The sequence below is a fragment of the Cenococcum geophilum genome, assembly GCF_001692895.1.
Source record: "Cenococcum geophilum 1.58 unplaced genomic scaffold K441scaffold_50, whole genome shotgun sequence".
Classification (NCBI taxonomy): domain Eukaryota; kingdom Fungi; phylum Ascomycota; class Dothideomycetes; order Gloniales; family Gloniaceae; genus Cenococcum; species Cenococcum geophilum.
In genome coordinates, this window is record NW_027137608.1 from 608,213 (window position 1) to 620,375 (window position 12,163).

The following is a 12,163-nucleotide window of genomic DNA, read 5'->3' on the forward strand; positions in this document are numbered from 1 at the left end:
GAGAGGTTAAAGTAAAGCGACTGCGGCAAGAACGCCTTATAAATATACTAAGCAAATTAGAAGGCTCTAAACAGCTTAAACGCGAAGCTTAAAAAGAGCAGATCCTTTAAGGCGCCATTAATCGCGAAGCCTTTAACAAAGCTCTTATATAACTAATTACTATACGCAATCTACCGTATAATGCGACTACCTGGCTAGAGCTATACGCGTTACTTATAACAGTCAATTATACTACTAAGGAAGTTATAATTAATGCGGTAGGAACTATACTAAAGCTAATTAAGCAATTGTACTTAGTATATCGCAAGATCCTAAAAGAAAAGCTTTAAGGCTCTCTCTTAAAAATCTACTTCTTAATTAATATATAAACGTTACTAAATCACCGCTCCCTCTAAGCGATCGTCGCCTATTTTATTAACGCGGAAATAAGGTAGTTATAGAAGGCTCTACTTACTCTACCAGAGCTCCCCTTATATAGTGGCGAAGACTAAGCTAACGCCTTTCTTTAAGTTACTAAGAGCTATAGAATTCTAGGCAGAATTGGCTGTATTTACGGCGATAATCACGTTATGCTTGTTGCTATTATTTGGAGTATACATGCTCCTAAATTGTTTTGGTTTTAAGACGGCTTATCTTCTTGAATGGGCAATGAGCTTCGGGGATGAATCCAATTGGCTCCTACCAAGCCTGTCAAACGATTATATCGAAGGCTTGCAGAATGTGGAGAGTCGTAGAATGAGGCTTAGGTTATCCAACCTTGAGGATCTCCCGCGATTCGGCTTAGATCATGTCTGGGATAACATTAAGAGGAAAGAAAGTAATGTTAGCTTCTCGATCAGCTCTTGTCTAAATTATAGCGGAACCCCAAATGGTTTAGTAGCTTATAGTGACTACTAAATCCTGGACGCCTTCGCATTGCAACCACTAAATTATGGACGCCTTCGTATTACAACCACTAAATTATAGACACTTCCGCACTGGGACTACTAAATTATAGACGCTCTATACTGTAAGTACTAGTATAAAGAGCCCCATATTAAGATCTAATCCAATTATAACATGCGTACTAGATTTAATAGTATTAGTAATAGATCCCGGTAGCTTAAGATAGTAAAGGGGATATACTTATTACTTATCTAGTGTTTGTCCAGAGGGCCTTATATAGTGTTGCATAATACGAGCTCCTGCGTAAATACTTTGTCAATTCTTAGCACTCTTTAGTAGTAACGGGGATCTTAGGTACCCTGCTTTTCTAACGCTTAAAGCAATATACGCTCTTTTAATCGGTAATCCTTTTTATTTAAGAATAGAATGCTTAAATTTATTGCCGTTATTTAATATCCTTTAATATCCATTCCCTTCTATTTACTACTAGTAATATGTAATTATACCCAGGTTTACTATAAGTGTACTTATCTCTGCTATACCGTAAGAGCTTAGTGCACGAAATACTAGGAGACGCAAAAAAGATATCTAGCAAATATTATCGTAATATAAGAGCAAACACTTAAGCCATTAATATATAACTAATTTTCTATTATGGTAAATATAGGCTTGATAAAAACTGCAGTGCGCCTTTATAGGTCTATAGAGAGGCCCAAAAAGCTTATATAAGAATTTCTTTTAGGTGACTGTAAATATATATTAAACCGAGAGGCTTACTTAAATATGCATAAGAAGGTAAAGGAGGAAATAATTTAACGAATGTAAAGGGGGCTGCGTATTGCTGGCAAAGGTTGTGTATAACTCTCTTCTTCGTAAATGCACTATAAATAAGCATTTAGGGTAGAGAAACTAAACTATCTCTAATAAAGTATTTAATGTGTTGCAAACCTAGCAATAAGTAATAGTTATTATATATGTCCGGCCCGAATAAAACTTACTTTAGAACGGCCCCTAAATAGTAAGACCTTAGATATAGGCTAGGTAAACCTTAGTATATATACTTATTACGTTCTACTAACCGCCCGTCTGTTAAACATATCCGATAGCTTTTAAATGGGATAGCGGTAAGTAGCTCTTTATACGCTATAAACGGTATATATACTAATATTTACAAAGAAACTAATTTATATAATAAATGCATCCGTAAAAACATCTCCACCTTACCTCTAACGTGCTAAACGTCGATATCTATTAAATAGAAAAGATGCCGACCTATAATACCGTTTATTTATATTATACTAAGATCTCGCTACGCGAGTTAGTGTTTTAGAGGAGATATTTAGGCTATTGCCCACGATATAAGTGGACGAAGCCGTCTTTATCAAGGCCATCACTGGTCGTATTCTCGCCCTTAAGCATTATATAGGAGCTAAATATTTTCGACCCCCAAAGATAAAAGGAGAGTGGGTTTATCCTATTAAAGATTATAATAGAAATTACTAGTGTTTAGATTTATATTATAAGCATATTAAAACTTTAGAGGGGTTCGGATATAAGATTCTAAAGTGTTATTTTAACTAGGATACGTGTCTGCTATATAGCCACTAATTTAACTCTTTTGCTGGTCTTCTTTAATATAAACGAAAAGTTTATAGTATGGAAGCTTTATCGCGGACTTAAATGTTTACGCTATTTATAATATATATTAAGAAGAGTATATCGCAAGATTATATTATTTTAGAAATGCTTATAGAGATATAGACTTATAACCAGCGGAGGCTAGCAATTAAATAAAATAAATAGAAGACTCTACTATTTACACGCCTTATATAGACTTGTTAAAACCTAGCTTTAATAGCGGTGGCTAAGGAGAATCCATTTCTCTAAGCGTTGAAATGGGCCCCTTGACTTTAAAAGCCGAAGATAGCACTTAGATGCCTATCCCAACGTCTTTTATAGGAGGAGACTTTGAATTTGCTATAGCACTAAGTACCGCGCTATGCGATTGAACCTAAAGCATAAGAAGGTAAAAGGGTGTTTAAGTTCTCTATGGCACTAAGCGCTGCTAAAGAGGGTTTCGGATTTACTATAGATCTATAGACCAATTTTTCTATTAAACCTAAAGCTGGAAGGGACTTCAAGTTAGGGTTACCGGGTGCCGCTGCGGTTAGGTTTAGTGGAAATGGTGCTAAAAGGGATTTTAGATATATGGCTCTATATATAGAGTTTCCGGCAGGTGAACTTATTAGCATTTTGTTGGGGTGCCAAGATCCTGGAGGCCTCCTGGCAGGATTTTAATTTTCCTGATCGTCCTGGTTGTCCTGACAGGCTCCTGCTAGGAGCCTACTAGGATCTTGATCGTCCTAATTGTCCTAATAGGAGCCTACCAGGATCTTAATCGTCCTGATTGTCCTAATAGGCTCCTACTAGGATCTTTGATTTTCCTAATTGTCCTGTCAGGCTCCTAATAGGAAACTAGTATTTCCTGATCATCCTGTTAGGTTCCTGGCAGGATACCTCCCCACCCCCCAATGCACACCCCTCAAACAACACTATTAAGGCTCTGCACGAGGCTCTGCACGAAGCCCTACACGAAGCTCTACACGAAGCTCTACACGAAGCTCTGCACGAAGCTCTACACGAAGCTCTGCACGAAGCTCTACACGAAGCTCTGCACGAAGCTCTGCACGAAGCTTTGCACGAGGCTCTAAACGAGGCTTACATGAAGCTCTGCGTACAGAGGCTCTGCACGAGCTTCTGCACGAAGCTCTGCACGAAGCTCTGCACGAAGCTCTGCACGAAGCTCTGCACGAAGCTCCGCACGAAGCTCTACACGAAGCTCTGCACGAAGCTCTGCACGAAGCTCTACACGAAGCTCTACGTACAAAGGCTCTGCACGAGGCTCTGCGCGAAGCTCTACACGAGGCTCCGCATGACACACATTACTATTGGGTCCCCGCTATATTCCCGATAGCCTACACGTGCCTCTGCCAAGTTACCCCCTTTGTAGCCACCTTACCCTTCCTTACATCTCCCTACCTTAGGAGGTACTAGAACGGCAGCTAGCAGAGAACCGTTACTAGAACCAAACAACTGTCGCTAAAACCAGACAACCGTCGCTAGAACCAGACGACCGTTTCCAGAACCAGATAACCGTTCTAGAGCTAGATAACCGTTACCAGAACCAGACGACCGTTACTAGAACCAGACGACCGTTGCTAGAACTAGATGATGACCGTTTGAATAACTAGCTAGCAAACACCACAAACGGTTTAATTAATTAATTAATTGAATTGAACCAAAGCTTTAATATCGGCCCGTTACCGAATTGAATTAAGGCCTCCTAGGGAGGCACCCCAGATAACTACCGTTTGAATTTATAGCCAGCGAACGGCTATAGAGAACGATTCGAATTAATTAAAGCCTTTAATTAGGCCGACCCCTCCCCTAAATTAAACCAGACACTAACGCAGGCAGGCAGGCAGGCAGAGTTGGGAACAAGCAAGCAAGCCAAGCTGATGGACCGTGCAAATTTCGTGCACAGGTTGACATGAGCGCCTTGCACGATACCACAGACCGTATTGATGACCTTGCACTTGAGCTTTTACCACTATATAGCACTTGCACGGCATTGCGCACGACCTACAAGCCAGCTTGCTTGCTTATTCCCAACTCTGCAGGCAGGTAGGTAGGTAGATAGGTAGGTAGGTAGGTAGGTAGGAGAAGACCATTGCTAGAACTAGACAACCGTTACCAGAACTAGACAACCGTTGCTAAAGCTAGACAATAATTGTTTAAACGACCAGCCATCGAACACTACAATTAATTTAATCGATTGATCGAATTAAACTAGAGCCTTAATATCATCCTATTACTAAATTAAATCGAATTAAGGCCTCTTAGGGAGGCACCCTAGACGACTACCGTTTAAACGTACAGCTAGCGAACGCCCATAAAGAACGATTTAAATTAATATAATTAATCGCAATTAAATTAAGCAGAGCCTTTATCGGGCCGACCTCTCCCCTAAATTATAGATATAGACAGGTAGGCACGAATAGGTAGGATAGATAGGCAGGTACTAGGCCTAGTTAAGAAATCAGTACACAGCTAGCGGATTATTGGGAATACTGCCAATCAACGGTTTAGAGCCCCCGCGAGAGCCTTACCCCTTGTCTCCTTAATCGATTGCTTGACGTAGGTGGTAGGTAGAAAGGATCAATTTAGATTATTTAGATAGCTTAAAGCATCCTATATATAGAATAGGGCCTAAAATTAAACAGATTTTTATATTTTAATTACTATAAATACTGGAGTATTAATATACCTTATTTTAAAGCTTAGAATTTTTATTATTTTAATTATTATTCTAATTGTCCTAATTGTCCTAATTATCCTAATGGTCCTAATGGTCCTGATGGTCCTAATTATCCTAATGGTCCTAGAGGTCCTGGAGGTCCGTTTAGTCCGTATGGTCTGGGCGGCCTTCTAATAGGCTCCTAACAGGAAACCGAGTATAAGGGTCTTCTAGAGATCCTAGCAGCCCTAATAGGAGCTATTAGGAGCCTGTTAGTACTATTAGGAGGCATAAACATTTTCTTAATACTGGGGGGTTATAGTAAGGGGATTTTTAAATTTAGGATAGAACCTTGCGCCGCTATGTTTGGAGCGGGCTAGGGTTACTAGTTACAGCTTTAGGACTCTTAGTAAAGAGATTGGATAAAATATATCTTAAATAACGTAAACTAGTTACGTCTTGCTACCTATTAAGTGGGCTTATTTCCATTCCATATATAATAAATTACTATTACTTTCCCTTCTCTAACTATAGGAGTTGGATTTAATTATCTTAGCTACCCATTATAAATAATACTGATTTTAATAAGAGCTGGCTTAATTAGTGGGTGCGATTACTTATATATCCCCTCCACATGCTTTAATAATAGACATTTTATTAGTTTCTTTCTTTTAAAGGGCTAGGTTATACTATATAATCTATCTCTAATTAGTGTCTCCTCTAAGATAATAGCAACTAATAGCGATAATATTGTTGTTATTAGCTAGCTATTTTTAATCTAGTAATCGTCTAATTATAAGTAGGGTATATTAAGGGAAATCGTGTTTTTTAATATATAAGACTTAGAAACTACTGTCCCTAGTAGAACTAATAAGGGCATTTATAAACTTTAAAGGTATTAGTAAGCAGAGCTTTTTTTCCTTAAAGGAAAGAAAACTGGTATAACCTTGTTCTTATTAATTTGCGGCCACTTTGGAATAGTATTGGTTATACCTTTAAGGACTATAATACCTTAATCTTGTAGAAGCTATAAGATAAGACTAGTAGAGTTCTTGTTAGATAGGTCTAGCGACTACTCCTTTTAGTATCTATGGACTTTAAGGGCAAGAGAGCTTATATCTTTAACTTAGAGAAAATCTTAACCTTTATATAACGCGATTTAAATTTAGGGCTAGTTGCCTTACTAATACTAAAAGAACCAGAAAACTAAATATGTAAATAAGAGTAAAATTTAATTAAGAAACAACCTATACCTTAATAAAGCTTTTATTTGTCTAACGATAAGGCGCTCCCTATATATTATATATTTAGCAATATACTCTTAGTTCTTGTTACTATATACTAGGTATATAACTACCTAGCATATTATATCCGACTACTAGAAAATATTTATAGTAGAGTTATTTATTACCGTTTAGAATAGCATTTTCTAGTAATTAGCTTAGTATTCCGTAATTATTTAGCTATATACATATTACTAACCTCGTTTTAGTTCTAGTATGTCTAGTTAATTTAGGGTATTAGTATAACGGAGGCTTAATAACTAAAAGGCACTAAATCTATTATTGCGTCCACTCCGTATATATATACTTAAAACGCAAGTCAGCCTAATAGTGCACTCGAAGAGGCGGACAGCTCTTATATATATAAGGCAACCATTAATAGAACTTAGCCTTACGCCCAACTTATAAGAAGGATTAGAGGTTAAGCGGGACTCGTTATATACTAATATATTTAAAGGAACAGTCCCTGTTCCTAGGATTACTTACCTTTAATATAAATTATCTCTTCTAAGTTAACTACTTAGGAGTAAGGCGGTGGCTTATTTTTATATAACCTTTTTTACTTAATAGTAGCTATCTAACTATATCTCTAACTAGTATCGATTAGTATTTCCTAAACGTTATAGAGTTTTATCCTAGACGCTGGATTTAGTTATAACTTAGTATTACTTTAATACTTACTTATAGATTTTAATCCTTATTTATAATTGCTAGCTTATTCAATCTTTAATTAAGGGATAACGACTATATTAAAGCTATAGATTTGGATTTAAATATGCTTAGCTAAAAGAGGCGGTAATTACCATATTAGCTATAAGTGGCAGCTCTAATTTTTAGTATATCTATAATTTAGTAGTCGCGGTGCGAAGGCGTTTATAATTTAGTGGTTATAGTGCGGAGGCGTCTATAATTTAGTAGTCGCGGTACGCTACGTTTAGGATTTAATGGTTATTATATAAAACGCCTCCCCTAGCCCCCTAAAGTTAGCCCATCCCACCTACCCTAACACATCTATAGTCTTATACTAACTTCGTTTACCTTAAGAGATAGTATATAACCCCCTAGAAAAGCATTTCTAATATTATATTAGTTCTTCTATAAGTCGTAATAGAATATCTAAGGCTACTTCCCTATAAGTTTTGGTATTGCTAGTATAGATATAAGGGCGGCAGGTTAACTAGGGCAAAGATATAATTACCTTCTTCCTTTACCGCTTTTAGTTATTTCGGTTATAAAAATATATAATTATTAGTTTGCCTATGCTATGTATTTCTATACATAGTTCTTTTATTGCTTTATACTATTCCGTATTATACTTTATTAGTACTATAAGCTAAGCCACTTTTAGGAGCATCTTTTGCTTTAGGTACTCCTCCTTTTTATTTTTCCTAAACTTATTATTAAGCTTCTTATTTGGCAGTGTGAGAAGCTTTAGAAAGTCTACCCGCCCTAAGACTTATTATAGCCAATAACTTAATTGCTGGAGTCTCTATTATTGCTTATATTAGTTATCTAGGTTTATAAGGCCACTATATTAAAGAAATCTACTAATAGGGAACTAGGTTATAAGTCTATGGAACTCCTACAAGTAATACCGCTAAAGCCCCTACCTAGCACACTAGGTACTAATTGTCGCTATTTTATTCCCTTCCCTACTCTAGCCTTCTAGTATAGTGCTATTATTCTTAATATTGAGCCGACTTTTAGTACGCGTCTTAACAGCTTTAGGAAGCGTCTTAGTATAGGTTCTATTTATTACAGCCCAACTCGTTATAAAGTGGGAGTGGCGTACGCGTCTAGGCTATAATGCATCTTTTTAGGTTATAGTAAAACAAATCTAATTAGATAAAGCATCGCGGATAATTATATTTAGTGCAATTATTAGCTTTTTTCTAGCTATAATAAGTTTAATTCTCCTTATCTTGTCTTAGACGGATTATTACCTCTTAGTAAGTAAATTATCTAACCTTTAAAGAAATCCTCTAATATAAGGTAGTGGGTATACGTTATAGCATTTACGGTAATATCTTTATCGGAATATATAGGTTTTTAAAAATTTAAGTTGCAGAAAAGTAATAGAATTAGAGATGGAAACTCTAATATTTAAAGCCGTTTAAGTATCCGCTTCTTTACGCTAGTACTTAGGCTAGGGTAGTATCTGTTGTAGTGTTTATAGCGTTTATAGTAATTAGTTAAGAGCATTTTATATTAAAACCGCACTTATCCCTTAATCCGTTAATTCGCGTCTGATAATTATTAATAAAAACTAGCCAATTAATCGAGCTAAATTTAACGCTCGTATTATTATGGGGCTATAATCGGCATTTTAACCTCTATAGCTTAGTTTTTTCTTATCTACAAGCATCGGGGATACGGGAAGGCGTGTTAAGGCGAAAGTTGCTAGGGGTAAGATTTTCACACTAACTTAAGGCTTTATTGGTAGCGTCCGGGGACGGTAAGCAGATTATACCGGTTAGAACGGTTAGAATGGTTAGAATAGTTAGGATGGTTAGAATGGTTAGATTAATTAAAGCGATATAATTAGTTAGAACGGTTAGGTCTTTATCTTATAACCTTATTTAAGTTATATTATATTATCCTAATCTTCCGTTTCAACGCCACTATATTTTATAGGTCTAGCCTAGACGGATATACCGCTGTAGGATATATAGAGAAAGAATAGAGATACTTCCTAGTAAGCTATATATTGTGCGCACTATAAGCCTTGGTTAATACTAGGTAGTTTTTATCGCGTAATAAAGCTAAGGATCTTACTAAAACCTATAACTCTTAGTTATAGGTTCCTCTACTTATCTAGGGGGAGGTTTAAAACCGTATAGCGGACGAGCTACAGGAAGTGAAGATATCCCCAATATATAATAAGGTTTTTCGGTAGCGTATATTATAGGCTGTTAAGAGCAATTTCCCTAGGGTATAATCCCAGGGCACAATTCCATCCGGTTAGTTTAGTTATAAATAGTTAATACAAATACTTATTTAAGCTTTAGCACAATAAGAGGCAAGCTAATTAAACAGTTAATCTAAGACACTAGATAAGCCTCAAAATCCTATAAACCAATTAAGTATTAAACCTAAAATACTATATAAGCTGCCTTGGGATCCTATAAAGAGCGGGAATAAGTAATAAATGGCTAGGGCAAGGATATATAAGGTAAGTAAAGAACTAACATAAAGTGGGCATTTAGTGGAAGGGGGATTCTATCCTAAAGCGTTAGATTAATACCACCCAATACTAGTTTGCTATATAGCCCTTCTCTATCCGCCTTATTCCAACTTCCCTAACGTATATAGAATCTGCTATATACGCCCACGCTCTACTAGATATTAATTAAGAGTTGCTACTATTCTAGTCCCTATCCGTTGGATAATTTCGCTTTATATACATTCTTATCCTATATATTCTTGTCCTATATCTAGGCCCTAATCCGATATTAGGTTTTAGTAACGACTCTACCTTATTTTTAGTTCTTTAGCTATTTAAGGGAGACTAGGTATAAAAGGTCTGGCAGGCTATCTTTGCTTAAAAAATTATAATAGTAAATATATCTTATTCTATAAAACCACAAATTATATAGCTATTTAAGACTGTTAATTATATTTATTCCATCTTTTTAGTTGTTTCTTTTCTTTCCTATACTATATAATCTATAAGATCGTAGTCGTTACTAGTTATATATAGGAAGCGGCCAACTTATATATCGTGGATAGTGGTAGAAATTGTGGCCAGCTATATAAGTGTCTAAATTCTATAACTATAAATATATCTAATAAATGTTAGGGTACGGAAGGTATTCTCTAGGCCATATACTAGCAAATTACTCTATATGTATATGTATAACGTCCCTATATGGAATTGTAGTTCTATATTAACTAGATATTTAGGTTTTTATAGAAAGTTCAATACTTATATAGAGTACTATTTGGATCCTTTTTTAACTTAAATTGATTTACCTAAGATATTTTTATTTTAGCTCTTGCCTAATTACCTATACCCTTAAAGTTACCCGTTTTATCGTCCTTGCCGTTAGCCAATTAATTAACGTCTATTAAGTTATGCGCCTTATAATACTAATTCTAAGGATATTTCTATTAGTTAGGCTCTTTATTCTATATAGAATATCTTACCTAGCGAGCGAAGTGGAACCGCTACTTAAGTAGCCTTAAGCTAGTGGGATTATATAGAGGATCTCTTAGTAGTTATACCATATCTATGGCCAAAGGACTTAAAAATATAGTTGTTGCTTTGCCTAGTAGGTATCCTATAAGTCTTAGCTAGGCCACTAGCGATATTGCCATTAATATAAACGGGTGCACTTATAGATGCTGCTATAGATTAATCTGGTTTATATTCTTATTCTTTCTAAGTGGTATTAACTAACCGCTAAAGGTTCTATTTCTATTTAAGAATTTATCTTATAGGTAATAGTACTACTTACCTTCGTTCTAAACCGGTTTAACTTGTGTATAAAGGGGCACGTTATAAAATGTTTAATGCGTAACCTAAAAAAGCACGCCTTAAGACACGTTGTAACACTCTTAATAGACTTCTATAGCAATAACAGCTCTGGGGAAGTCTTAGAGGTTATAGTCTTAGGAAAACGGTATATCTATCTTATAGACAGTTTAATCCTCGATTTAATACCTTCTATAATTAATATTATTACCTTTATAGTTTATTTCTCGTACTTTATTAATATATATATAGGACTTATTATAATAGACATAATTATTATTTATATCTAGACTAAGCTTATTAAGAACCCTAAGCTTTTTTAAATATATTAAGACTATAGTATAAATAGGTATAAGGAAAGCCGGATTAAGTACGATATAGTTATATACTAGGATCTGGTAAAAATAGCCAATTATTAAGATTAGGAGTAGCGCGGATATTTCTCTATATTAGTAAATAGTAATAAACTAGGATTACGGATAAAGTGTTTATAACTTTTTACTAGTCTATTAGGGGAGGGATTAAAAGTAATTAGCCTAGCAATCTTAGTACTAGTCTTACTTCTTCGCCTTACGTAGAATACTATAAGTATAGGTAGCTTATTAATTTTAATCGGTTCCTAGCTAAATATATTTGCGTTTATAGGCTATCTTATATAAACGTATAATATGCTAATAAATTACCTTAGTATAGGAGAACACTTTTCTAAACTTCTTTAAACTAAGCTATCTATTGTCGATAAAGAAGAAGCAATATACCTTAAGGTTACCGCTGGTTGTGTTAAATTTAATAATTTTTTATTTTTTTACACCGACAACAAGCTAACGGTAAAGAAGATTAGTTTTATAGTTAAGGGCGGAAAGACTATTACGCTTATTAGATTAACCGGGAGTAGTAAGTCTATACTTCTTAATCTCCTAAAGCGGTTCATTAACCCTAGTAAAGGGAGCATTAAAATTAATAGCTAAAATATTAATAATATCATACTAAGAAGTCTGTGAGAAAATATAGCAGTTATATCCTAAAATCTTAAAGTACCAAATAAGTTAATTAGGGAAATTGTATTGTATGGGCTCTATACTAATAATACTAAAATTACGGAAAGCTGTAAAGCCGCTTCTATATATAAACGAATTATATATTGCAATGCTAGATATAATACAGTGGTTAGGGAAGAAGGTATTAAACTCTTAAGCGGTAAGCGTCAACGCATTGCCATCATAA